The following is a 26,390-nucleotide window of genomic DNA, read 5'->3' as shown; positions in this document are numbered from 1 at the left end:
TTCTTCCCATCAGCAGGCACAAGTTCAGCCACCTCCAGGAGAGCTGGGCTCATCTGGAAGCAAAATTCGTTGAGAAGACAAATGCCATCACCCCAATGTCCCCCCTGCCTCCTCCTTTCCCCCAGCTGCTATTGCTGAGCATGGTGTCACACTGTGTGGGACATCCCATTGCGGCATCCTGGGCCAGCTGTCCTGGCCACGTCCCATCCCAGCTCCTGGGCACCCCCAGCCTCCTCACTGGCCAGGCAGCACCAGGAGCAGGAAAATCCTTGGCTCTGTGCAAGCACTGCTCTGCAGTGACTGAAACATCCTCTGTTATCAACACTATTTTTCATCATTATGTGAACCTCTACAAAGAAAACTAACTCTGTCCCAGCCAAACCATGACAAAGTACAGAAGTCCTATATAGCACCTACTCTCTGATACAATGTCTGTGGAAACAATTATTAAAAACTATTTATTGGATATGTATTGACCACTAATCAAATTCCAACATTTTGAAAAGATAGTAGATCTTTGATATAAATTTTAGATAGACCTCTACAACTCTGATAATTCTTATCATAGTTCTTGGTTAGGACTTTTATGGACTTCAGTAAAACATATAATTAAATACATAAGTCAATCTATATTAAAAGCAAAGCAAAACAAAAACAAAACAAAACCAAAAAACCTGCTCTTTTAATATTGTAGTATATTACCCAGCCACATCCCCATCTACTCTCATACATTTCTGAGTTTGTCACTACTTCATGGTTAGAGAGGTATCGTTGCAGTCTCCCAACACAGACTGACAGAAACTCCCTGTTTCATAAAGTGAAGCTCTCAAATCAAATATTTATTCAAAATAAGTTTTTCAGTTTGGGTTTGAAACATGACAAATTTGCTTGAATGACTCACGTTCTGGAACAGAATATTTGTGCACCTAGAATGTTCCTGTAGGAGATTCAATTTTTTACACATGGAAAACACTTCTTTTCTTTTTGCCTTGGAGATCTTCATACTTATATTGGAGAATTTCATGCTAAATAATAGCAATGAGTTGATATCTTTATGTTTAGTTGAGTTTCAGTTCTGAACTGTGAAAACAGACTAATGATAACCTGTTTCCTCTTTAAGGTCTATGAAAATTAATTAGTGATTCTTTTTATTACTTTTAATATATATTATTGATGATTAACACTGGAAAACACCAATAAGAAAATCAGAATTTCTGTCTTCAAAATAAGGCTCTGACTGCATGTGAGAATTAAGTGCATGAAGCATGGATTTACTCAGTAAACAATAAAAAGTAAAAAAAAAAAATTGCTCATTAGAGAACTTATTCTAATCATTGTACCAAATGAGTCAAGATTCCTTCTGAAAAGGTATAATGTACTCACGTAATTGAAGTCTGAATCATAATGCATCCACGTAAGTGGCTGCATTATGGCTGAAAGTAAAAATATCTGCCATTTGTGATATGGCTGCTTACCTTGCTTATTGCTTGGTTAAAAGACAAGCTACTAGTTTGACGTCATGATCTCTCTCTTTCTTTTTTTTTTTTTTTTTTTTTTTTTTCTGGATTTGCATGACTAAAAAAAGGTTTTTCAAACTCCACAACTGAAAGCAGTGGCTATTTTTGAGATCTGTTTTCCTTTTATACAGACAAGCACTTAGTGCAACTAACAATTATATACATTCCCCATCATTGTACATAAAAAAAAAAAAAAAAAAAAAAGGATTACACAATACAAAAAGGATCATTAAGAGAGCCAAAATTAGTCTATTAATGATTCAATATGACAGTTTCATTATGTATAATTCAGATAAAAGTGATAGTGAACTCCTTTTAAATACTTCTGCCATGTTCTGAGAAAGACCACTAAACCAACCTAGAACTACACTAGCTTATGTTCTTTTGTAATAAATTTATCATAATGGTGCATATGTAAGCAGCTATATATTTTTTCCTTTTATACCAAATGTTCAGGACAGTATTTTGATCTAATTATATTTCACCTAATTATAGTTCATCATCAGATTTAATGGTACTGTCATGGATTAACAGAATAACTTGATTTCTACACTGTTAATTAGAATGTACATTTACTTGATTATGGAAAGTTATACATGAATTACAAAATTAGTATTTATTTATTTATTTTAAAATAAACCCCTATGCCTGTGTCTAAGAGTATCTGTAGACAAAGGAAATTACTAAAAATATATTTAGATATTTAAAATCCACTAATAGGTTTCTTGGGCAACTATGCTCTACTAGAGACATTTTAAAAGTTAAAAAATTAGTTTCTAATACATTAGTCATTCAAGTGTGACAGTCCTCCAACATAAACTTGGAAGAATCAATGAATTCTCAGGCTACATTAGGTCCCTCATCTCTTTCTCCCAGTACACGTCCATTGCACTGAGGCAAAGAATGTTCCCCATCCCCAGAGTTCACCAATGTTTCAGCCCATACAGAAACAAAACAAGAGCGTGGGGCTTTGTTTCTAGGCTGTTGTGGTGCAAAACCACATGTCCCATATCATCTTACAGGCATGGGATAACCAGCAGGGACCCACAACCAAAGAAAAGAGACTATTTTCATGATTTTATAGTATAGACAAGCAAAACAAGGCCATTCCAATCCAGAAGATAGCAGCTAATAATCATACAGATGGCCAGAGATCATGCTGTCTAGTCACCTGTATACGTGCTGCTGGTGGTCAGATAGACAAGTTGTTCTGTGGTTCAGCGATAGATGACGTTGCTGCTCTGCATTCATGTCTAGCTGAAATCAGTGGTCAAGAGAAGATTTTCACCTCTAGCTTCTGAGCTGGAAATAATATCAGGTCCTCTAGTTTAAATGCAGATGCTGACACTTGCATGTCAGAAAGTGTGAGTATGTCAACAACAAAACTGTAGCAGCCACTTTGCAGGTTGCAGACAGTCATGGGGGCAGTGGCATATGACACTATGAGCTGTGCAGTAAAGTATGAATTGTTGAAGAGTGGCAGCAGTCATCCATAGAGACAAGCTGGGATTTCATTCTTTCACAGTGACATAACCATCAGCACTGTTTGCAGACACAGCACGGGAGGCAAGACAGTGCAGTAATTATTATAGTGGGTGAGGAAGACCAGTAAAAGAAAGTTTTTTTTGTTTGCTTGCTTGTTTGTTTGTTTGTTTCCAAATGCATAGCAGGTTAAGCTTCTGTGGAAAATGGCAGCTCACTATCATGTGGGAATGTCATAGTGTGCAAGGAACTGTAAGAAATGCTGCCATTTTGGGGACGGTTTGATTTAGGAACATTTTTTTATTGTTTTAACACCTCACAAGAGTTTTCCTGTCTTTTCCTACTTTTCCTTTTCACTTTCACAAACCAAGCGCCATCATACTATGCAAATCTACATTCTGCCAGAATTAACAGAAATATCAGTTACTTGTGCACAATTGTAGAATACTTATAAATATTCAAAGGAAATTAAAGTCCAAAGTTTTACAAAGCAAGGAAAGACTCAGCTGGCTCCTTGATTATCATGGCCAATATCCAAGTTTAAAACTCAAAGCATTTTATAGGAGAATTGTGTAAATGCCATCAAGAGAATGAAAAACACATTAGCTTTTCTAGTCCTTAATCTACCCTCCCCCCATCCCCAGACCCCTTTAATAAAAACAAAGAACAAAGTAATAACCAAACATCCCCTCTTCATATGCAATATCAGTATAAACAAAAAGTCACTTCCAACAGGTTGATTTGCTTTTATTTCTTCTAGTGCACTAGACTACTCTGATTCATCCTGGGAAAGAAGACTCAAGGAAAAGCAACATGACAACTTAATACTGTTGAAAAATAAAATATTGGGAGGCATCTGGTTTGGGTCATAACAGTAAAAATTGGCGTCCTTTAAGTAGTGCAGGTTCAAACATAATGTCATAATATTTGGGAAAACTTGGCTTCATATTATATTTTCAGAACCCCTAGACTGATAGAAAACAGGCCACAGGTGGAAAATAATGTAAATAAGATTTTTCATCATCTAGTGACTGAACCACATATCAAAGAATGGATAGGGCTAATTAGCAACTAAGGCAGCTGTTGAAAACTTGCCTTACGTGGGAATCTCAAAGGGATTGCCTGCACTGCAGTCCTGCTGGGAGCACAGCGCTCGTGTCACACCAGCCCACGTAAGGGAAAGCCACCACCACAGAGAGCCTGCTGTGTTCCACATTCTCACCCAACATGGAACTTGTCTCAGATCACAGGCACTGGGTGGAATGGGCAGGGAGAGGCCTGTTTTCAAAGCAAGGTATAATTACTGTTATGTTGGATATCACAGTCTTCATCTGGGTTTACTGCTTGGTTATACATGAACACTCCTACATTTCCATGCCACAGATTCTTCTGAGATAGTGGTGAAAGTCCTGCAGTTAACACTACCAGATTATAAATGTAATGTCTGCTCCTATGCCTCTCTTTTAACCCTGCCTCAGACTGTGCTTGGAAAATTACAGTTAGCCAGTTAGTACCTGTTAGGCCACCTAGCCACACGTTAATTTTGAACCAAAAGGATCACTGCCTCTTTCAATGAATTGATATACTTTTGCCAGTTCCTCCTGCCATCCTCAGATAATTTCCATACTTAACCATATATGTTCCTATCTATGCCATGAAGAACAGTGTCCACAACAGAACTTCCTCCACAGATCATGATTGTTTCTGTGCTGATGCAGGACGTTATCCATCCTCCTCTCTGATGAGCAGCAAGGGACTAGAAAAAAAATGATGTACATGGGGTGTTGCTGGAAAATAACTGTCTGCATATAGATACACTTTTTCTGATTTCATCCTCAAGGTCAGTAAGCATGCCAGGGCTTACCACTTAGTACATGCTTTGTCTCATTCATCATTCATAAATGAGTCAAGAGGGCTCAGGATGAAGGTACTTAAGGTACTTCTATATTGTGAGTATGAACTCTATCAGTTGCAACTTAGCAGCCTCACTGTTGTGGCTAAACCTTACCCCAACTCCATGCTCAAAATCCCCCCTCCTCACACATACACACACTTCACTTTTCAATGTAATAAAGCTTAAAACCTTAATATAGTTTAGATTCTTAAAAAAAAAAAAAAAAAAAAAAAGAAGCCTGTACATCTTGCCATAGACTTTACCTTTACCTATACATGGAATGACTGTTACCAGTGTTGCAGAGGCTTTAATTAACATTTTATATGACAGGTTAAATCTTTAGACCTCAATGTCCTCCTAAAGCAAGGTAAGGGTTCTAAGTTTAGCAATAACTGTGCTCTAATAATGGGATCGTTCTCCTCTCACCATTCTGGAAGCAGAATATGCAGATTACCCTTCTTCTAAAAATCCTCCCCACCCCGTAAGAAATGAACACTATGGAGTAGCCATCTTGAATTAAAAAAAAAAAAAAAAAAAAAAAAAAAGGAAACTTCTACTGTGTTAGATGAGGGAAATTACCTGAAGAGTTCTTAGATTGGATATTTTTAACTGTTTTTTTTTTTTTTTTTTTTTTTTTTTTTTTTAATATATATCTTTAAAACTCATTTTATGAATACCCAGAAAGCAGGTTCCTTGTTTAGAAAAGCAATATAATTTGGTCTTGATGGTACTATTCAGTAAAATTCCTTTGTTGCAGGCACTGTTCAGCTGGTAGGAGTATGAACTAAGACATGAGATAGATTTATGAAAGTGTCTGTCTTGTCAGAGAGAAGCCTGTGGTTTAAATCATACTAAAAAATGTCAGAAGATAGTGACCAGTTCTGGTACAGATATTTTCCTCTTACTAGTGGAAAAGTGACCTTTTTATGGAGTATTTGAACACTTTCAGTATTATTAGGTATCTTAAGTCTCCTTGTAAATTATTGGAATAGCACACTTTGAAAAAGGAAAATGCACAGATACACGAAAGGGAGGAAAAAAAACAACACTCAGCTATATGAAAAGCTATTTCATTAAAATATACATTTTAGGGGAATCTACAGAGCAATGAGCATTAATGATAAACAAGGCTAAACATTTTTATTGTAATTTATACTCTGGAAATACTTAAAGAAAATATTGATAATAAATTAGTATTAAATACTTACATAGTAGTAGCTGAACATCTTTCCAAAACTCAATCCCTACTGAAATGTAATATATCTCTGTGCATAAGTTGGTTTATGTATATAAAGACAGAAAAGGACTGAAAAACGTGACTAAGAATTTAATGTCATGCAAGGATGCTCACACTGGCAGACCCCATGGATGTGCTCTTATGAAAAACACAGATGTGATCATTTCATGAATATATGATCATTAAAAAACAAAACAAAACAAAACAAAACAAAACAAAACAAAACAGGTATTTTTATAAGCTTGCAGTGAATTGTATGTTGTGCAGGTGTTCTGTGGAGAGAACCTCACCTTTTTTCCTGTTCTGATACCTCACTGAATCACTAAAATAGCATTTGGTAATGTTGCTAAAATAGCATTTAGTAATCTATAGAAAATTAAAATATAAAGCTTATATATATATATAAAAGTGTTAGAAAAGAGTAGGTCTTGGGATGTGACAAAAAAATCTATTGTAATGGTTTCTACAGTCACTTTTTAAAATGCATTTCAAGTAGTAATTCCCTATTTATTTATTTATCTGAAATTAATATAATGAAGAAAATCTCCAGGAAAATTATTTGAAAGATAGGATAATGATTATTTTAAGAATTTCTTATTATCTATATTGTCTTTATCTCACTTTTCTTCAGAAAGTTTCCTATAACACAGAAGATCTTTTGCAATTGATTGGAAAAAAATCTGGAATGGCTTAGTTTTGTTGCAAGATTCAGGCTGTCGGAAATGGAGACAAAATTCTTGCAGAGGCAAATTCATACCTAATGCAGATAGAAAGAGCAATATGGCTATTCACATCTAAAATTAGACTATGTCAAGTAGTAAAATCCAATTGCCAGTCACTCTGTCTGCAAAAAAGACATAATCTTAACTCAAGTTTTTTTTTTAAAAAAAGTTTTCTTTGTCATTGTCACAGATAGACTTTTTCTCTTTCTTTGTCTCTCCCCCCCCCCCAATTTTTATTTTAAAAGAAATGACAGAACTTCTCTTCTTTCAGAGAAGCACCAGCGAAATGCCTTTGCCAGGTTTCAGTAAAGACTAAAATGTGCTGACACAGATTCTAAGGTCAGAAGGAAACAATATAATAATCTAGTCTGACCTTTTCCAAAACACATGGCACAGAAAATCAGGAGGCAATATTTGCAATAAAAGTTATTTTTGCTAAGTTTACATTTACACACAATGACAGCTTTAATTTTCTCTCACTGAATGGATTTTCAGTAGGATTTTTCCAAGGTTATCTGGTGATGTTGCTGTAAAGAAAAACATGAGAGGAAGGTATGAATTGAAAATAATAATAATAATAATAATAATAATAATAATAATAATAGATTTATCAGTTTAAAATATGCTGACTGTGTATTACGCAATGTCATTTAACTGTCTGTCTCAGATATGGACTGCATTATTTTCTGTAAGAAATCCACAGGACAGCATTATTCTTCAATGAAAAGCAGGAAATGCACATTAGGCATCCTTTGTGTTAAATATAGAGGACAATATATCCCTCTCATTCCATTGCATGCTTAGTATGTTCCAAAAAAAAAATATACAGAACTACATTTATGCATAGGTTTAAAAAAAATCTTACAGTATTTTTGAAATGCTTTCTTGCTTTCTTTTTGAAATGCTGTGTCTCAGCCAAATGTCAATGGTAATTGACATTGATAATTGACAAAATCCATTGTAAGAAAGTGTTATTTGTGAAATGATTTTGGATGTACCTTTTTCAGCTTTCCAGACTTGGAAGTTTCTTTTTTCACAAGCAGTAAAAATATCCAAGACTTTTTTTTTTTTTTTTTTTTAATGATTAATGTGATTATTGAGTTCTCCCTGTATATAAAAAGAGAAACATTTTTCCTTGAACATTCCAGCTACCTACAGCAATAGGTTCATCTAGGAAATTTTATTTAATAGATATTTTCAGAACCTTATAACTCCTTCAAAACTGAGGTTGGCATCCTCACAGTTATTAAACATAACTAAGGTGGTTAGAACTATCCCAACGTTGATATTTTTATGGCTGGCTGGTGTCACCGAGTAGCTCTGTTATATACAGTCTTCCAATCTCTTCTATCAGACTGTTTAGCTTTAGTTATGAAAAGGCAGCAATCTTCATCCATCAGCTTTGCATGAGTAACTGAGGAGTTTGTTAACTACAGAGTCACCTTTTATTGAAAAGTAAATTAAAAAATACACATACAAATTAGGTAGGAGTTTGGGTCTGTGACTCCAAGAAAGAACTAGATGGTTTCTGACCTCCACTCAGGAGAGACATACCTTCACCCAGAAACAAGTTACATGTGTTACATGATCTAGATTAACTGCCATTCACTTATTTTCCATTTAAAAACAAACAAACAAACAAACAAAAAAAAACTGCAAAGGCTCCAGGTAGCTGTAACTCTTCATAAGCAAGTCAGGTCAGGGTGCATTCTCACTGTCTGCTTATATGTGCAAGAGCTTTATACATTATACTCAGTGACATGCCATATAAAGTTTGAGAGGACTTGAGTTAATTAAAAAAGGTAGTCATGATCTGTTAGAATTATAATGACATTTTCAGAGTGACAATACAAAATCTTTCTAAAGAAATCGCAAGACCTCAGCATAAATAAACTGAGTTGATAATATTTATTGGCAGAACAGAGGTATAATCTCATTAATATTTGCAAATTTCAATTACAAGGAGGGCATGAGTATGTTAAGAAGTCACCATTTTCCATTATGATTGCAACAAACACCAATTTATTAATCCATCATCTAATTTTGAACAAGGTGAAAGTCTGATGTTAGTGAGAATGATATATGATAAAGTAGATTATTTTTGCATAGATGTAATGTTATTTTCTTCCCATGACATTGAAATTCTGTGTTAAACTCTGAGAGGGAGGAAAGGGTAAGAAAGCATAGGTCATTCTTCATCTAAGTGAAGAATTGAGATGGATCACTTAACATGATGAAAACAAGTAATACATTATTTTATTATTCAAGATCTGAATCTGTTGGATAACAATCACACTTGCAGTTTACAAAAAACTGTATGTGTATCCCCAAGAGGAAGAAAAGGTAATTAAATGGCATTTTGATTATTTATTTATTTATTTATTTATTTTCCCAGCAAAGATATCCCCAAATGAGAAAATGAACAATTAATCAAACAGAATATTATTACAGGAAGATTCCATTCACATCAGGGCTCCAACTCATGGAGGACCATAGCTCAAAAGAGGTGTCTACATATCAAAAGACATAGAGCATTCTAGATATGCATTAGTATCTTCTACACAATTGCATGCTTATAGAAATTAACATCACATTTTCTATGCCAAAGTAATGGATTATTTGTGGTTGTTTTTTTTTTCCTTCTGTTTTGTTTTGTTGATAATAAAAAACAATATCGTTACTTTATTATTTGCATGATTTGGAGCATATTTGTACCAAAAGACCACTTTAAAGAATCAGGACTGTTAGCTACCTCATCAAACAACCAAAAAAAGTCACCCAGTTCCTAAGGAGTCAATGATGTTAGACCAGGACAAGGATAAAATAAGCCCTCTGAAGCAAGTCCTGCCCTCCTTCTAGTCAAAGAGCAGAACTGGTGTATTATGAATCACACATCTAGCACAAAAGCAACCATTCAGTCCCAGAAAGAATAGCTTGCAGATGTCACTGCCAGGCACAGTTTGCTGTCAATCTAAAAATAAGACACACGACCTTAGAAGGAACCAAAGAAACATTCTAGAAACTCTTTGCTAACTGGAGAAGGGCTGGACATATTTCAAAATTAATAAGCTTTTTCCAACACAGAGTATATGGATAATTGTTAAACTTTTTATTATTATTATTATTTTTTTTTTTTTTTTTTTTTTTTCCCTAGAGCTTGCTGGAGTACTCAGAAAAGACTCTGGCTCTGTGACTTATCTGAGAAACTAGAGAATCTCTTTTTTTCTCACATGCTATGAGACTGTAGCAGCCATCCTAAACTTTTACTTCATTCTACCCCTGAAAGCACAACAGTGAAACACATCTGTTTTGGCATTCTTCATTAAATGTGATAAAGAAAGAGAGATTGGAACTACAGCCTCATCACCTGTGATGGAAGATGTCACTCTGTCTCATCAGGGTGTGCAGTGTGAATGGATTTGGACTTATGGTTCCTTGGAGGGAAGATAAATACATTTGGTGGCAGCTGGTAGAACAAGGAATATATTGAGCTCATTCTCCTTTTCCCTCTGGCTCAAAAAGACCCCTTCCCAGAGGAGAACCACTCCAGTCAAACTGAGTAAGATGTGCTGTGAGCTGGGAACTGTTTCCAGTTTTTCAGAATTTGATTTCAATATTGAGAAGGTTAGATCTAACACACCTCTAAGGCTATCAACAAGAGACAGTTCAGATAAAACAGAAAGGTACAGTTGCTCAAGGCCTTGTTAAAACTACCTCTGGGTAGCCTTTATCCCTAACGATCCAGCAGAACAGATGGCTAATGGGTTGCACTCCTTGCCTGGAAGCAGTATGGTTTATTTTGTGCCCAAAAGCTGGTCCCATTCTATGGCTGGATGCCCACTGCAATCTGTGGTTTGGAAATATTCTGAGGGCAAGAGCAGGGTCAGACAGGAAGAGGAAGGAGAGGACCAGAGGAGGAACCCAGTGGGTTGGGCTGAATGACAAAATTTCAGCAATACTTGTGCAATTGAAGAGCCCACAACGGAAGAATCTATAAAATATGGGCTGGAGGACATGAGAATCACTACATGATAAGAATCAGTAAAAGGATAAGGTGGGGCACCAGGAGAAGTGAAAATACTGGAGAAAATGCATGTAAAATACTTATACAGAAATTACTTTCTCAAGACAAAGAGGGTGTTAATCTTTGCATAATTCCAGATTATAAAAGGATAATTTTCTATAAGGGTTTGAGAGTAATCCCACATATCTGAGTAGGCAGTTAAAAAAAAAAAAAAAAAAAAAAAAAAAAAAAAAAGAATGGTTTATTCAGATGCAAATGTTAAAATTATGATAACATTGAAATCAAATACTTAACAATCGACAGGGCAGATACTTAGATAATGAACACTAAAATAACTGCTTGTATCTATAAATTCAGACTCTTATCCTACATTTTTATTAATTTTAGCCTGCATATCAATGTGCTATTAGCTGAACTGAGCTCAAAATTCTCTGTGCAGACTTAAAGATAATTTTTGAAAAGTATGGCCTTCTGAGGATAGTTACTTAAAATTCAGAAGGTTGCCCAGGATATCAAAGTGAGTCCAGCACTAGTGTAATTTTTCAGCCTGACCCCCAGAGGCCTACAGACTAAAATGCCAGCTGATTAAAGTGCCTTTTAAGAAACATACTGCACTAAGTGTATGTATGACAGAGTTACATTTTGAGTTATAATCAGACAGGATCACTTTTGAAGTGGCAGCTGACACAGCTGGTCTAGGACAATTTTGCGAGAGGATGCTAAATGGTTGCAGGACCAGTCGAAGAGGTAGGTTTCCATTACCATAATGGCAGCTTCAAGGTTAGTTTGCAAGGGTCGGTCAGGCCTACTGCACACAAAGAGCAATTGAGAGGGAGGAACAATTTTGGCCAAAGCAACAGCTGCTTTTTCAGAAGGAACATGCACTGCCTTGTAGCTTATAAGAAGCTGTTGGCACCAATATGATATTGTCACCAAATTCATCACAATCTTTCTCAGTGGATGTCTCAACCTAATATCTGTCCAAAGTACCTTTATAGCATAGACTGAAACATTGACTAGATGCTGATATTAATGCCACAAGTGACAATGTTTCAAGATTGAGGTAGTCTCCAGGGAGATTTGCAGAACTAGAGTGTGCTTTTGTAGCTTTTTACAATAAACGGTCTGGATGAAAAGGCATTATCTTTGAGAGACATATGTTTAAGGAAATCTCAAGCTTGTGGTAAAGTCTCTGTCTGGTCCCAGTTTGAGACCAGCTATCCATGAGCCATCATTTGGTAGGAGTTTTTTTTACCCTGGACTGTATAACTTGGAGTTACCAGCTGGGAGCTATCATACTCGCAGACCCCACTGAAGGGAGAGAAGGGAAAGACAGGGACACCAGGGGCCTTACAGCAAGATGCCAGGGGCAGGATGTTCTTTAGAACATGAAACACATCTGTGGTTTCTAGACAGGCTTCAGCCACACACCAAAAGAAGTTGCAGGACAGTTTGACAGCTATTTATTTAACTATTCTTTTTAAAGTATCACTGATAAATAAGTTAAACTTTTAAGAACATTTTCATATCTCTGTAATTATTACTTCCTCTACCTTCAGATAAAATGCACTTATGTTTTGGTGTGAGTGTGTACAATATATATTTAAGAACAAATTAAAAATCAGTGTCAACAGGTATATCATAATCATACAGTACCTTTTTTTATCAGATTTTATACCAGGAATCTTACCATATCTATTACTATGCTTTTATGTTTAAATATGTATATGGAATTGCATATGACACAGGATTTTCCAAAAAAGAAGGATTTTAGGGAACTTGGTGATTACAAGAGAAAAGTAAAGTGATTTATATATCATGCAGACCTCTAAAACAAATCTGATTTCAGAATCCTGATATGCTTCATTTGAATTTTCTAACCAAATAGCTCCTGCTGAATAGTGAAACTGATATTTGACTGTTGTCTATTTGACTGTTGTCTGTTTATCAGATTCAGATCCAGATTTTTGTAGGTTATGTCCACCAGGTAGCTTATATATGTGCTTACACAATGGTAAAGTCAAGACTCCTTGAAACTCCCCTGAGAGATAAAATCCTAAAAGCCTCACTCAAGAGAACGAAATGGCTAAAAGATTTAAGTTTGTTCTCCCTCCCAAGTTCAAATCACCAAAGGTATTAAATCAATGCAACCTCCATGAGCTCTGACTTAAAGCATTGTCCAGAAAAGCCACCAGAACCTCATGACCTTGTCCCCAGGACTTGGTATAACCACATAACTGCAGTCATAATAGTTGGAGGCCATTATTTTGCTATTGGAAAGTCCTCTCTCTGATAGGAGACTTTCCCCCAGGAGCACTGTAATTTTTATATTTAGTCCATGAACCACAAAAATGGTACTGAAGGATTAGCAGTGAGAAGCAGAGTATCTCCTGGGCTTCATGTAAGACGCTTTGATTTACCCACAGCCAGATATGTTTTCAATATTTTTCAGGTTGTGTTGCCCCACATCCATGAAACACTCATAAAACTTTGCTGAAGCTCAGCAGTAAAATATGAAGAAAGAGTAAAAAAGGTGACTTGTAGATGTTGCAAAATAAGTAACAGTGATGCTAAATACCAAGAAATGAAAACTTGTGATAAGAACAAGTAAAAATGAGGGTATTTTTCCTCCATAATTAAATGAAGTATTATTTTTTTATGCAATTTGTCCAGTGTTGTGCATTTACTTATTAAAAGTTTATCCAACTGCCTTAGTAAGCTTAATTTTCACTGTTAGCTGAGGGTGTCTGTATTTTAAAGCTTGAAGGAGTTTGATTTCTGAGACAGCACCTTAAAATGTTTGACATGATTTTTTTTTCTGACACACAGAATACGGAATATACTACCAATCAAGCATTTCTGTCTACATTTGTATTCTCTGGCAAAAGTTATTAATATATCTTTAAGAAGTGCTTGTACTCTTACTTTTCTAAAACAGGTTTTTCAATGCTTTACAAAATTCTGACAACAAATGTACTGTAGACAATAGCTTTCCTATAACAGCAATTTCTCAACAAACTGACTTCAGCATTCAATAAGAAACAACTATAAATAGAAACTGCAGAAAAGGAGCTATCATTTCCTAAAACATTTTATCACGTTTAAATCTTCTGGTACTCTCAGAACACTGATGTACATACCACAGTTGATGGCTATTTACAAATAAATATTAAGCCTGTTTTACATGATTTATAAAAATGTCATGCTCTGCTGTAATAGCACAACTTAAATCAGTGGAGCTCATTATCATTCAGAAAAAATATATATATAAATAAATAAATAAAATATGTATGTATATGGAGTTCTTATACTGACCTAAATACTATTACAACTACAACTATGCAAGTGAATTAAATAGTCCATGATCAACTGTTGTTTTCTAAAATATGTTTAATACATTTTTTTTTCAAGGCAATGCCTCATTTGATCCTGGCTGCTTGACCAGCTGCTTCCCAAGGGCTTTCTGGGCACGGCCAGGGCGCATGCCCAGACTTGGGATGGCTCCCAAGAGGCAGGTTAGTTGCAGCCTGTGCTCCGGAGGCTACAAGAGTTTAACCATATGGAAGTGGCCATGATTAGCTGACATCAAGGCTAGAGGGATGCCTTGTGTTATTCAATCATAAAATATAAGCAAAGAACAGAAATGCAGTTGTAATAGGAAAAAATAAAAATAAAATCCACACTTCCAATCAACAATGTGCTGCGGCCAACAGTAAATTTTTCCACTTATGGTCTAATTATTACTGGAATAAAAGAGAGAAACCCTGACAAATCTGTTCTCATGTGTCCCTGGGGGATAAACATAAGTGAGTGGCCAGCTTCTGCCTATCACTGTGCTGGGGACTGTGCTGTGTCTCCCCATGCTGTGTATTCCATACTGATCCAGTGCACTGATGCTGGTACACATCCCAGATCAGAAGCAAGCTGTCTCATTTATAAGCATGACTTACTGATACGTTGTCAAGTCACATAAGCAACATATATTAAACTTAAATTCCTGAAGCGGTAAGCTAGGCAAATTAGATTTCTTTCCAAATGGCAACTAATTGTCTTTTAATATCTACATCCTGAGCCTAAATACTGCATGGTCAGAGGACATTTCCCTCTTAAACTTGTTAGAAAGATATGTTTGATTTCCTACTCACTGTTTTCTTTATTTATGGCAAAACAACAACAATCAACCAAACAAGAACACTTTCTTGTTCCTTTCTTTCTGTTGTCACCTAAAGTCTTCCTCATTATATGAGTTGCATTCAGGAATAAAATAATAATCAACACTTCACTAACTAGTACCTTTCCAGGAAAGCACCTGCTTACCTTTCCAAGGATAATAGTTTCTTGTGATCCAGCAGACAAAAATGTGATCTATTCTAGAGATGTGTGCTCTAGAACAAAATAAAAGGTATTCTACTCACCAGAAACACATTCAGAGTTTTTAAAATTATTTTTGGAAGTTTTAAAATGACTTTAAAAATATTAAAATTTAGAAATAAAACATTATGACTAGGGACAAATCAAGAGTCTTGTGTCAGTATTTTGTAGTGTTTTTTTTTTTTTTTTTTTTTTTTTCAGTTTCTTATTATTTTTTACAAATAATCATTTTATAGCTGGGAAAAATAAAAAGAAATAAAAAGTATACCTTTAATTAGTTTATCATCACAGCACACAGAAAACATGAAAACACACCTTTTCTACAGACAGCTTTGGTTTCAAAGGATTTAAGTCTGAAAAATCATACAACAAAGGAATTTCAACCAACTCCCTGCTTTTCATCGGAGCTGACTAAAATGTTTTCAAAGACAGGACTTTTGAAATAAATAAAAAAAAAAAGTTTACTCCAATTTTCATTGATATCATTTATTTTTAAATTTAATACAGAATATTTTCAAAATAATGAAAGAATAAAGTGGGATTAAGCAGATATTTTTACCATGTGCAAAAAAAAAAAAAAAGATTAAAAAATTTATGCTTTTTTTTTTTTTCTTTTTCTCACTGAAATTTCTCCCTGCTTCTCCAGCAAGAAAAACAGAAAAGGAAAATGATATACACATACTGAAGTAGCATATACATGTTTTTGGTTCTGAAGCAAACAAACCACAAAAGTTTCTGTTTTTCTTTGTTCGAGAAGAAGACAGTTGTCAAATCTAAACAACAGAAAAATCTTTTTCAACTCTTTTTTTTATTATTTTTTTCTTTTTCTCTTTTTTTTTTTTTTTTTTTGTTAAAGAAAACTATTTCTGTGTAGGTATAAAGCTGGTAAGTAAGGCTTATGTCATGAAATATATCCTTTGTTGTTTCTTGCTAGTAAGTTGTGTAAAAGGGAAGTATCAAAAAATGTCTCTCCAAACACCTGCATCATAAACAGTCTGTGCTAGCCTCCAGGAGAGGCTAGCAGTTACAGGACCATAGGTCTGATATATAAGGGAAGAAACAGCTGTTGATTCATATTTACCTGGATCTACCTCAAAGCAGTCATGAAGGAGCTGCTGGGAAAGCAACCATAAGCAATCAGTCCTGAATTTTATGTGAGGAAAGTCCTGAGTGAAGGACTGTATTTCATTTTCCATAGTTGCATGATTCACCTTTTTGAAGCCTGAGTACTTTGGTTATATATAAAGGAAGCACATTTCATTCTTAGATTAGAAACCACTATGAAAGAGAGGATAGTAATGTCAAATGTAACCAGAACTGTTTGGTATATGTAAACTGTGAGCTTCTAATCCTAGAAGGAATTTTCATTAATTCTCAAATTATTTCTACCTCTGAGTGAAGACTGACTGGTTGGTAATTAGCTAATCAGTCATATTTTCTCTTTTAGAGCTATTTATCAAAAAAAGATTCTAGTAGATTATTTTAGCCATATTTTACTTCATTCAGGAATATAATTTTCCACCAGAATACAAATACATGTTGTGTAACTCTACTCATATACGCTATACTATATCAATAGACCTTTTCCCTAATGCAAATCTCTTTTACTTTACATTGCAGATTAATCCTTTTAGGATTAATGTGAATCCTAGGAATGTGGAATTAGAAATAGTAGAGATTTGCTGCCACCTCTGCCATTATTTATACTTATACAGCTATTGATAAGGTGAAGATGTGCAGCAGGAAATTATTTAAAATAATTTTTTTCAAAATCTTCTGTCATCATGCCAGAGTTAACTCCACTCAATTCAGGTAACTGCTTTTTCAACATCAGAAATAGATGTTAAAAATGGTATTTACTGTGTTAAATTGAGTATAGTGTTAAATATATCATCTTCCATTTTTCTGCACATTGCATTCAGGGATGATCTTTCCTTCTTTCCTGGCTCTTCCATATAAGATTATAGCTGTTTTTTGAGCCATAGAAGGAAGATCTTGACTGTGATTTTAGATGACACTAGCTTGTAGCTGGGAAAAGATCTTTCAGTTTCATGTTTTTCAGGACATAGTGTAACGCTGGCTTCAGACACCGAAGTGAAGATTCATTTTGTTTTCTCCTTTTTTGGGATTAGGGGATTTTCTATTTTTTATTTTTGTCTGCACTGGATATTATTTATAGCCTTGGGTTGAAAACATTCTGCAGGAGAACCATTGGACCCTGTTGTTTTACCTTCAGGAAAGAGTTTAACCACTCTCAGCTATTTATTGTGCTGTCACATCTTCCTCCATGCCTTCTTGTTCAGAAAGAAAGAACAACCAGCAAATTCCTGCTAGGGATGAGGAAACCAGACAATAACAAAGATGAAAATTATGCATATTTTTATACTGAAAAAGAAAAGAGTGTGTATAAATACATAGATAAATGTGTATGCAGATACACATAAAATCTTCTGGGGCCATCTAGATTTCCAAGACACAAAATGGTTATTTTCTGTCTTTTATCTTCTTTTGAAGCTCCCAACCTACTATCTTTAGTTAATGTTCCTGTGGCAGGAACATGTTAGGTAACTTAACTTTTGTAATTTTATTTTGAACCTCAGTTGCTTTAATTTTTCCATTTTACTTCTGTCTTAAAGATTTTTTTTATGAAAGAATATATTTTTCCTCTCATGAAATAAAACAAAACAAAACTAATCAGTGTATATTTTAACCTCAGTTTGCCATGTCTCTACTATTTCAAAATTTGTCTCTAAGTTCAGTTAAGTTTTTTGCCAAACTCAGTTGTATCTGCATTTCTGGCAAAAGCCATGCCTTCTGTATTATGTGGTACATAGTACATACTTTCTTCTTACATGTGGTAAGAGGAAAAATGAAAACAAACCTGTCTGCACAGAATCTAGGTTGAAGAGTAAATCCATTTCCATTGATGTAAACTGACTCCCATGAGATGCCAGTTTTCTGATGCTGTCATCATAGTAGCAATGCCAGGTTGCAAAGGGAGGTTTTGATTTAAGTTGAGAGTCTGTCAGCTAGTGTAGAAAGTTTACATGCTGCTGAGCAAGCTAAAGTAACCGTTGTAGAGGACAAATCCTTTATTCATTGGCTCAGTTTCCAATTAATTATATATAGGATTAATCCATTAATATTAATATTTCCTTTATATACTTTTAAAGAAAAAAATAGCACATATATATGTAGATTATAAATTGGTTCATGATGTCCTTCTACCAATCATTTTTTAGTATTCACAGACATTTTGTAGCGATTTGTGCTTCAATGCAAAATCCTGTCATCCCTTGGTAGATTTTGAATATTTGTCTGCTACAATAAAGTCTAATAGTTTTATTTATGACAGCCCTTTGGAGACTCCAGCAACTATGTGCAGTCGAGATTGTTCAAGCCATTATAATACAAGATTGTGTTAAAACGATTTGAATGGGTAGAAGTTCTTTCAACTCCAAAAGGAATGGATTGATAGACACTGTTCTGTAACATATCAGGGTAAATCTGCTAGTTTAATCCCCCAGAAATTTATATTTTCTCAAGCAACATTTGCTTGCAAACAAGAAGATGCATATGGACTAAAGGTGCCAGGGCATGAATAGTACCAGGAATTAACTTTTTTTTTTTGTAGCATAAGACATTCTATACCAACTCAGGTAGCTTTAAAACTTTTAAAATATTAAAATATTTGGGAATATTCAACAGTTTAAACAGGGGGTCATTCCTTAAATTTGCCTCCTTGAAAAATGGCTGAATCTTAAAAAAAATAGCTAGTAAAGTCTACCTTATATAATACTGGTTCCAGACATTTAGAATTTATTTTGTGGCAATCTTTCATTACAAACTTCATCTTTCAGATCTTGTCTATAATAGCTCATTTGGTTTAGAAATATCATCAAAGACTATTGCTACCCAAATCTTTTTAAAATAGTTAATGGCTTGCAGCACTTATATACAATTATTTATTTATCTATTTTAAGTAGAAACATTTCAAACTTTTCCCCTGCCAATGAGAGAGAGGGAGAGAGAGAGATGCGTGACTGACTAAATTTCATAAGCACACATTTAAACACTTGAATAAACTTTGGAAAAATATTGCTTTTCATGGTCATTGGTCAGGAAAACATCTGTGTACAACAAAACTCTGTGTGTGATTAGGTCCCTTTCAGGTTAGCAAATGTTAACTAAAAACCTAATATTTATTTAAGGGTTTTTATGATGTGAATCTTTCTGCAATGATCATTTAATCTTCTATGTTAACAATGCACAGTAATAGTTTTTTTTTTTTTTTTTTTTTTTTTTTTTTTTTTTTTTTTTTTCAGGAAGAAAAGTTGAACTTACAGATTTGTAATACTTGAGAGAGAGAATGTGTGGTGCTAACAGTATTTATGTAATAGGCCAGAAGTACTCATAAGTACTATTGCTGGAATGGGCAAATGAAATTCATAAATAATACAGATGAACCCAGTCTTGTTAGAAAATGATGTTTGGCTATTTTTTTTTACAAGACTAAAACTTCTGTTCTGTTCTGTTAATTTTAAATTTTTGTGCAACTGCATTGTAAACCATAACTAAGCCAAACTAGTTTTTCTTCTATATCCACCTTTATTTCATTCAGTCAATGCCGTATCATTTCAGCCTGAACACTTTTCTAGGGAAGACCTATAAAGGAAAGGTCTTGAATGAAGTAAGAAAAAATTGAACACATGTACCTGCACAAACACATACACACATGAAAACGAAGTGCAGTTGAGACTAGACATAGGCCAGTGACTGATATTTTAAGTTACATGCGAATGTGGCACTCTTTCCACGTTCTGTTGCACTGCATTTGGATATTGTATGGTTCTCCAGACATGCTATGAATAATTTTACATACCATCTGCTTTACATGCTAGGTTCCATATGTACAATGTATAACCTAAAACCAATATTTTGATTGATTTGAGCTACAGTGGAAGCTTTTTGTTCTTAAATTGCTGGATATAAGAATATAGTCTAAATAAATTATCTGACAATTGTCTTCTGTCATTAACAAATGATAAAATTTATTTTGAAAAAGTTTTTTAGAGATGTAATAATCACAAAGTCAGCTTTAAATAATCTCATCATGATTATTTCCTATATTTGAACACCGAGACCTGTAAACACCTGTGACTGTTCACTTAATAACACAGTAATACAATGCCATAAACATGTTTCAGAGTCAAGAAAATGACAGCAAAATTGTAGTAGCCTAGAAAAAGAGATATCTGAATTAAGATAAGCAGCACTTGTTCTGTAGGGTGAGGTTTATAAAGACACTACAAGTGAGTAAGTTATCCTTGTTAAACAAGATGAGGTTATAAAGATGCTAGAAGTGAGCAACAGGAATTCAAAATGTTCTCCAAGTGGTTCTCTGTACTTCATTATCTGGTTTCCTTTGACTCTGCCTTACATACTCAAATTTTACATACTCTTCAGTTACAGGTAAACTAAAAAAAAAAAAAAAAAAAACCAACAACTTTCTATTTTGCAGATGCTGCCCACAAGAAAATCTGGCTGTATTCCCACATGCACATATGAGGAGGAAATACTGAAACATCAAAGTGAAAAGAATATAGAATTTCACACCAATGGCTCTCAGGACAAAACAGAAGATTTATTTTAGTATGTATCATAATTTTGTGAACTACTGACTCTCCTCATCCAAACAAGGAAAGAGAAATAAAGATAGATTTGAACCACAAAATAAACAAACAAACAAACCAAAACAACAACAACAACAAACTGACAATCAACTACAACCACCACCACCAACAAGTGGCCCCAAACTCTTAATACGTAATAATTATATTTTAACATTTGACTTTAAATTGAAATACTATCAGCAAAAATAGATTGTGGTATTATGGTGTGTGAGTAAAGAGCAGATAGAGTAGAGAAAAGAAGCAACAAAGAAATTCAGAATAATTATTTTTCCATAATGTGTCCCATAAAATATGTATCCTCCACTCCCATATATGATATGTGATAAAAGGCACGTTTGACTTCATAGGAAAATCAGAAATGAATATGACATATGAGGAAGGATTTTTCATCTCCCCTATATAATTACAAGGCAAGAAGCAAAAGAAATAATCAGTGAAGCATTTGTCCATTCTAGAGTGTTTTTTTTTTTTTTTTAAAAAATCCTTTGTAACATGAACATCTTAACCTGTTCATAGTGTGGTACATTCTGTTCAATCACCAATGACAAATTTACCAGATGCTTACAAACAAAACTGAAGGAGAAATGCAGTACCTCAAAGTTTTTCTACACTCGCCTATTAACACACACACACAGTACAGAAACATTATTATTGAACCTTAACTGAGAAAGGTTGTTATTCTTAAGGAACACTTATTTATCACAATGTAATAGTCAAAGTCTTCATGAGATATGGTCATAATTATGATACTTGACAAGTTGTGGACAACTAGCAGTATTTTGGGGGTTCTTCCAGCACTCAGATTTGAAAATAAAGTAAAATAAAAGCATTTCTTCACACTTCCTTTTTAAATACATTCCAACCAAGTGAGAGGTTAGTCAGGTTACGGGGAGTAAGAATAACTTTTGCCATTATATTCAAATGGCATTTTTTATACTATATTTAATTATATATCTGACTATTCTAAATAAGTCTAAATATTGCACTGAACAGAAGATGTTCAGTGAACTAGAACTTCCATTTGCTAATGGATCTTTTTTTTTTTTTTTTTCTTCATAAAATCTTATTTACAGTCCATATGAATATGGACATTTTAATTATTAAACAGAAGCATTATTTCTTATTTGTATCTGTGTTGTGAAAGAGTTCTTTAAAACTGAATAAGAAAGTAATGCACATTTAGATTTTCTCCTCCCTAGAGGGAGGCTGCTCATGAGTTAAATGCTTATGCAACACCTTTCCTCACACTTTTCTTCACATCTCTCCTATTACCTCTCTACTGAACCTTTCTGGGCCTGATCCACAGGCCACTGAAGTCAGTGCAAGCCCATCCAGTAGCCTCAGAGAGTTTTGGATCTGGTCTCCCACTGCTTCTAACATTTTAGTAAGAAAAAAGGTATACAACACCATAATAGTATAAGGTGTGAATCTGATAATATTTTGTAATGTCTGTGTGTAAAACAATGGGCTTCAGTCCATCTTGATGTCAAACACATCAAGAAATCATTCTGATACTTGTTCATTGCAAAGTGGGAATGGCAATCCAGAAAATATTTCCGGCTGAGTGCAGCTAAATCTCTTTGGTTAAAAAGGCTATCTTTTTGAAATGAAGTTTCTTTTATGCATCTCTCTCACTTCACCTTCTCACAGCCTTCTGCCCAGTCCCCTTCATTTGAAAAGTACTCTGCATTGGCCAAAACCTTCTTTCTCTGAAGTCAATGGGAGAGTGATCGTGCCCAGTTTGCAAAATGCAGTGAGAAAAGACATCATTGTCAAAGTTAAAAGTAAGAAAAACATTTTACCAAAATCCACTTTACTAAAACCCACTTTTCGACCTGCAGCACCCACCAGCTTTTGTCTGCCTTTCCTGCACATCACGCCCGGCGGTGCAGCCGAAGCAAAGCCCCGCTGCCCTCTGGCAGTCCGGCAGCGGGCTGGGACGCCGGGCTGCGAGGAGTTGGCCGTGCGCAAGCCCCAGCTCAGCACCGCTGTGCGCTGAGTCGACGGCGAGCGTTTTGCAAACATCGAGCCTTCCTTCCCTGGGGGACGGCCGCTTTTGGAGCCCACGGCACGGGACAGGGGCAGGGGAGCTCCGGGCACGGTGTGACAGCGGTGCCGGGGCACCTGGCCGCCTCCCTCGGCAGGTGAGGAGCTCCAGGCTCCACAAAACACCGGACCCCGCCGGCAACCCCAGGGGACGCCTCCAAAACCGAGGCACGGAGAGCAGGACACCGGCCCCGGTGCGCACCGGGGGCACCGTGCGCTCCGAGCCCCGGCTCCGGCAAAGCGCGGAGCGGAGCCACCTCCGAGGGCCCCCAGCCCGGCAAGGCATCCTCCACCTCTCCTCCGTCCCCTAGGGACTCCGGAGCGGCTCGGAGCCCCGTACTCACCACGATGCAGCAGGCGACAGCCCGCAGCGCAGGCGAGGCGCCCCCGCCCCGGCCGGTGCCCGCTGCGGCGAACGGACCCCGTCCCTCGGCGCCCACATCCGAACCCCGGGAGCGCAGCTAAAAGTCCTTCTGAGGAGCACCCGGCCAGCCCCGCCGCCTCCCGCCTCGGATTGCTGTCATCTCCTCTCCCCTCCCCTCTTCCCCCCGCGCCCCCCCCCGGCGGGCGGCAGCATTATAAAGCGGTCCCTAAGCCGTGAGATCACGCACCGGCAGAGGTGCTGGTCCTCGCCGCTACTTACCGGGCATCCTCCAGAGCGGCGGGAGCGAGGGAGGAGAAGGAGGAGAAGGAGGAGTAGGAGGAGGAGAAGGAGGGAGGGAAGGAGGGAGGAAGGAAGGAAGGGGGCTCCTGGCGGCGCTGCTCGGCAGCCTGGGCAGCTCAGCAGAGTGCTGCTAGTCAGTGAGTGAGTGCCTCGGTGCGTGCGCTGCCGGGCACGGCCGAGCGCGCACTCAGGCAGCGAGGGGCAGTGGGGAGAGGTGGCGGAGTTGGGGGGGCGCAGCACGGCGCGGCCAGGTGCGGCTCAGCACGCCCCCGGCCCCGCGGCCCTCCGCGGCCCCCCGCGACCCGCCGCCGCGGCCGGAGCTGCCGGGGCTGGAGCTGGGGGAGCCGCGCATCCTCCCCTGGTGGCACACGCACCGCAGTCGGGTGGGAGCGGGGCGGGGGGTGAAGGGGGGGGTGGGTTAAAAATAATATGTATAAAAAAGCTTAATAGCCAAAAAAAAAAAAAAAAAGAAACAAAAAGGAAAATTAGAAACAGAAAACAGCGCAACTCTCTGGCTGTACTTCCCGGCTGAGCTCCTAGCCCCCCGCCTCGAAGCTCTGCGGTCCCGCGGCACAGGCGCGCTCCCGCCGCGCTGGGAGCCGCCACCGCCCGCGGTGCAGCACGGCAGCAGCTGCCGGGAGCGCCCAGCTGAGAGCCTGAGCCTCTCCCCGCGCACAGAGGAGCCTCCCTCTCTCCCTCCTTCCTCCCTCCCTCCATCCCTCCCTTCTTCCCTCCTTCCTCTCCTCCCTCCCAGCCCGCCGAGGCAGGTGCAGGGCAGGGCCCTCCGCCGGCGCTGTGCGGCCCCTCCGCGGGCAGAGGCCGGGCTCCGCCGGGCAAAGCGGAGGCTGGCCTCCCCGGGACGAGGCCGGAGAGGTTTGGGGGGCTGTTGCCCCCGGGAGCTGCCGGCGGGCCCCAGGAGCAGCCGCGGCGGAATAAGGAAGAGGCGGCGAGGGCCCGCCTCAGCCGGACAGCGGTGCGGTGCTCCTTCTCCTGCCTGCAAACGCTTCTCCTTCCCCATCCCGGCTCACCTTCCGCCCGAGAGCAATGACCTGCCGAAAGAGGACCGAGGACGGTGCATCCTTATTGCCGGGTTTCGTGGCGGGGAGGGGGGAGCCGGCGGAGAAGGGAGGGAGGGAGAGAATAATTATAACAATCATATGGAAAGGGAGGGTTGGAGGGGGGGCAACACACACCAAAAAAAGCCTGCTCTCGGGAGAGAAATCCAAAATAGCCACAAGAGCATTGGAAGTTGCTCGCTTTGTGATTCGCATTGTAACGCTGCCTCCACTGCCTGCCTCTTCCAGCAGCGTACCCAAGAAGCGTGCAAGATGGGAGAGGGGGAGCTAGTACTTTTGGTGTGCTTGCCCTTCCCGGCTGTAGTTCCCTCCCTCAACTTCTGTGCCTAAAAATAAAAAAAAAAATAAAAATAATAAACAATAAAGATCCCCACAGCCCTCCTTCTCCTCCCCACGCAAGTTCCACGCCCGTGCCCTGTGGAGCAAGGAGCCTCCAAGCGCAGGAGGCCACTGCTGCTATCCGTCGTTCCTCCAGCTGTGGAAATCCAGTGATGAATGGTGTTGTTTTCAGGAAAAGATCAGATAAAATCTAACTTTTATTTACCAACGACTCATGCCCTGATTTAAAACAAAGCCACCAACAGGAAAAAACAAACAGCACCAAATCTCAACCCAGATTACACAGTTAAACGTATTGAGCTGGAGGTAGCATGGCTGTTTGCCAGAGCTATGATCCATTAACCTCTTTAGCTCATTGTTGGCAGGCAACAGTAGCACACGATCAAATTCTTGTGTTCTAAAGACAAGGCATTTTCTTTTTGTAGTAAACTCCACTCTCCCACGTTGCAATTAAAAAAAGGGGTTCTTTAATAATAAAGCAGTAAGAATGAATTACATTGTGTTTTTCAGCTACTTTGTGTTCATTTTTTGGATTAAAAACATTCGTCCATGCTTAACGTACTATGTACAAAGGTAGACATTGACATATGAAAAAATCATACTTTGTAACATGTATTTTGAACTTCACTATTTCATTATCTATTCACTATTTCATTATTTTTAGACTACGTGCCATTTGAAGTTTAGTTCAATTTCTAGAGAAACAAAGCAAAGCCCAACATATCAACTAGAGTATGAAAATGGGATATATGTCTTTTTTGTTTCTTTATTCCCTATATATGAAATACATCATAGAATCAAAGAACCATAGAATGGCTTGGGTTGGAAGGGACCTTAAAGATATCTAACTCCAACCCTCCTGCCACATGCAGGGATGCCATCCACTAGATGAGGTTGGCCAAGGCTCTGTCCAGTCTGGCCTTGAACACCTCCAGGGACAGGGCAAATAATCTCCAGGGAAGGGGCAATATATGTATATATGTCCTTTAATCCAAATACATTTTCTGAAGTTATATTTTTATACATCACTGTTTGTGCACACATAGATGCTGTATATGTATATACCCATTATATAAATAACATAGTTCAAAATCATTTAAAAAATAGTATTGAAAATGAGTACAGAAAAGAAGCAAAGATAAAACCAGAATTCTTAAGCCCCCTGCTGAGATCTATAAAAAAGTGGAGAAGCCATAGAATTACTGATACAGAAAGAATATGAAAGATTGCATGTACAAAAAAAAAAAACACATTTTTTTTTTCTTCATAAGACATTTTAGCGTTAGGCTGACATCCTAATTTCCTAATTGTAATGTGCTAAAATA

General features: G+C 37.5%; 1 protein-coding gene across 4 annotated transcripts in view; it reads right to left on the bottom strand.

Annotated features, from left to right (window-relative positions):
- HS3ST5 (heparan sulfate-glucosamine 3-sulfotransferase 5) overlaps window positions 1–25,492 on the bottom strand; it is a 196,949-nt gene extending 171,457 nt beyond the window's left edge. For 2 of the 4 annotated variants that reach the window (XM_068677667.1, XM_068677665.1), the window contains exon 1: window positions 23,331–23,500. The gene's annotated coding sequence lies outside the window, so the exon portion shown is untranslated. Of the gene's footprint in view, window positions 1–23,330; window positions 23,501–23,629; window positions 24,643–24,678 lie in introns of those variants that run through there. The other 2 variants (XM_068677669.1, XM_068677666.1) reach the window with 2 other exon arrangements.
- Between the last annotated feature and the right edge of the window lie 898 nt (window positions 25,493–26,390).

Source organism: Anas acuta, chromosome 3 (genome assembly GCF_963932015.1).
Source record: "Anas acuta chromosome 3, bAnaAcu1.1, whole genome shotgun sequence".
In the NCBI taxonomy this organism is placed as follows: Eukaryota; Metazoa; Chordata; class Aves; order Anseriformes; family Anatidae; genus Anas; species Anas acuta.
The sequence above is the reverse complement of the archived record's forward strand: the minus strand, read 5'-3'. Positions and strand labels throughout refer to the sequence as shown.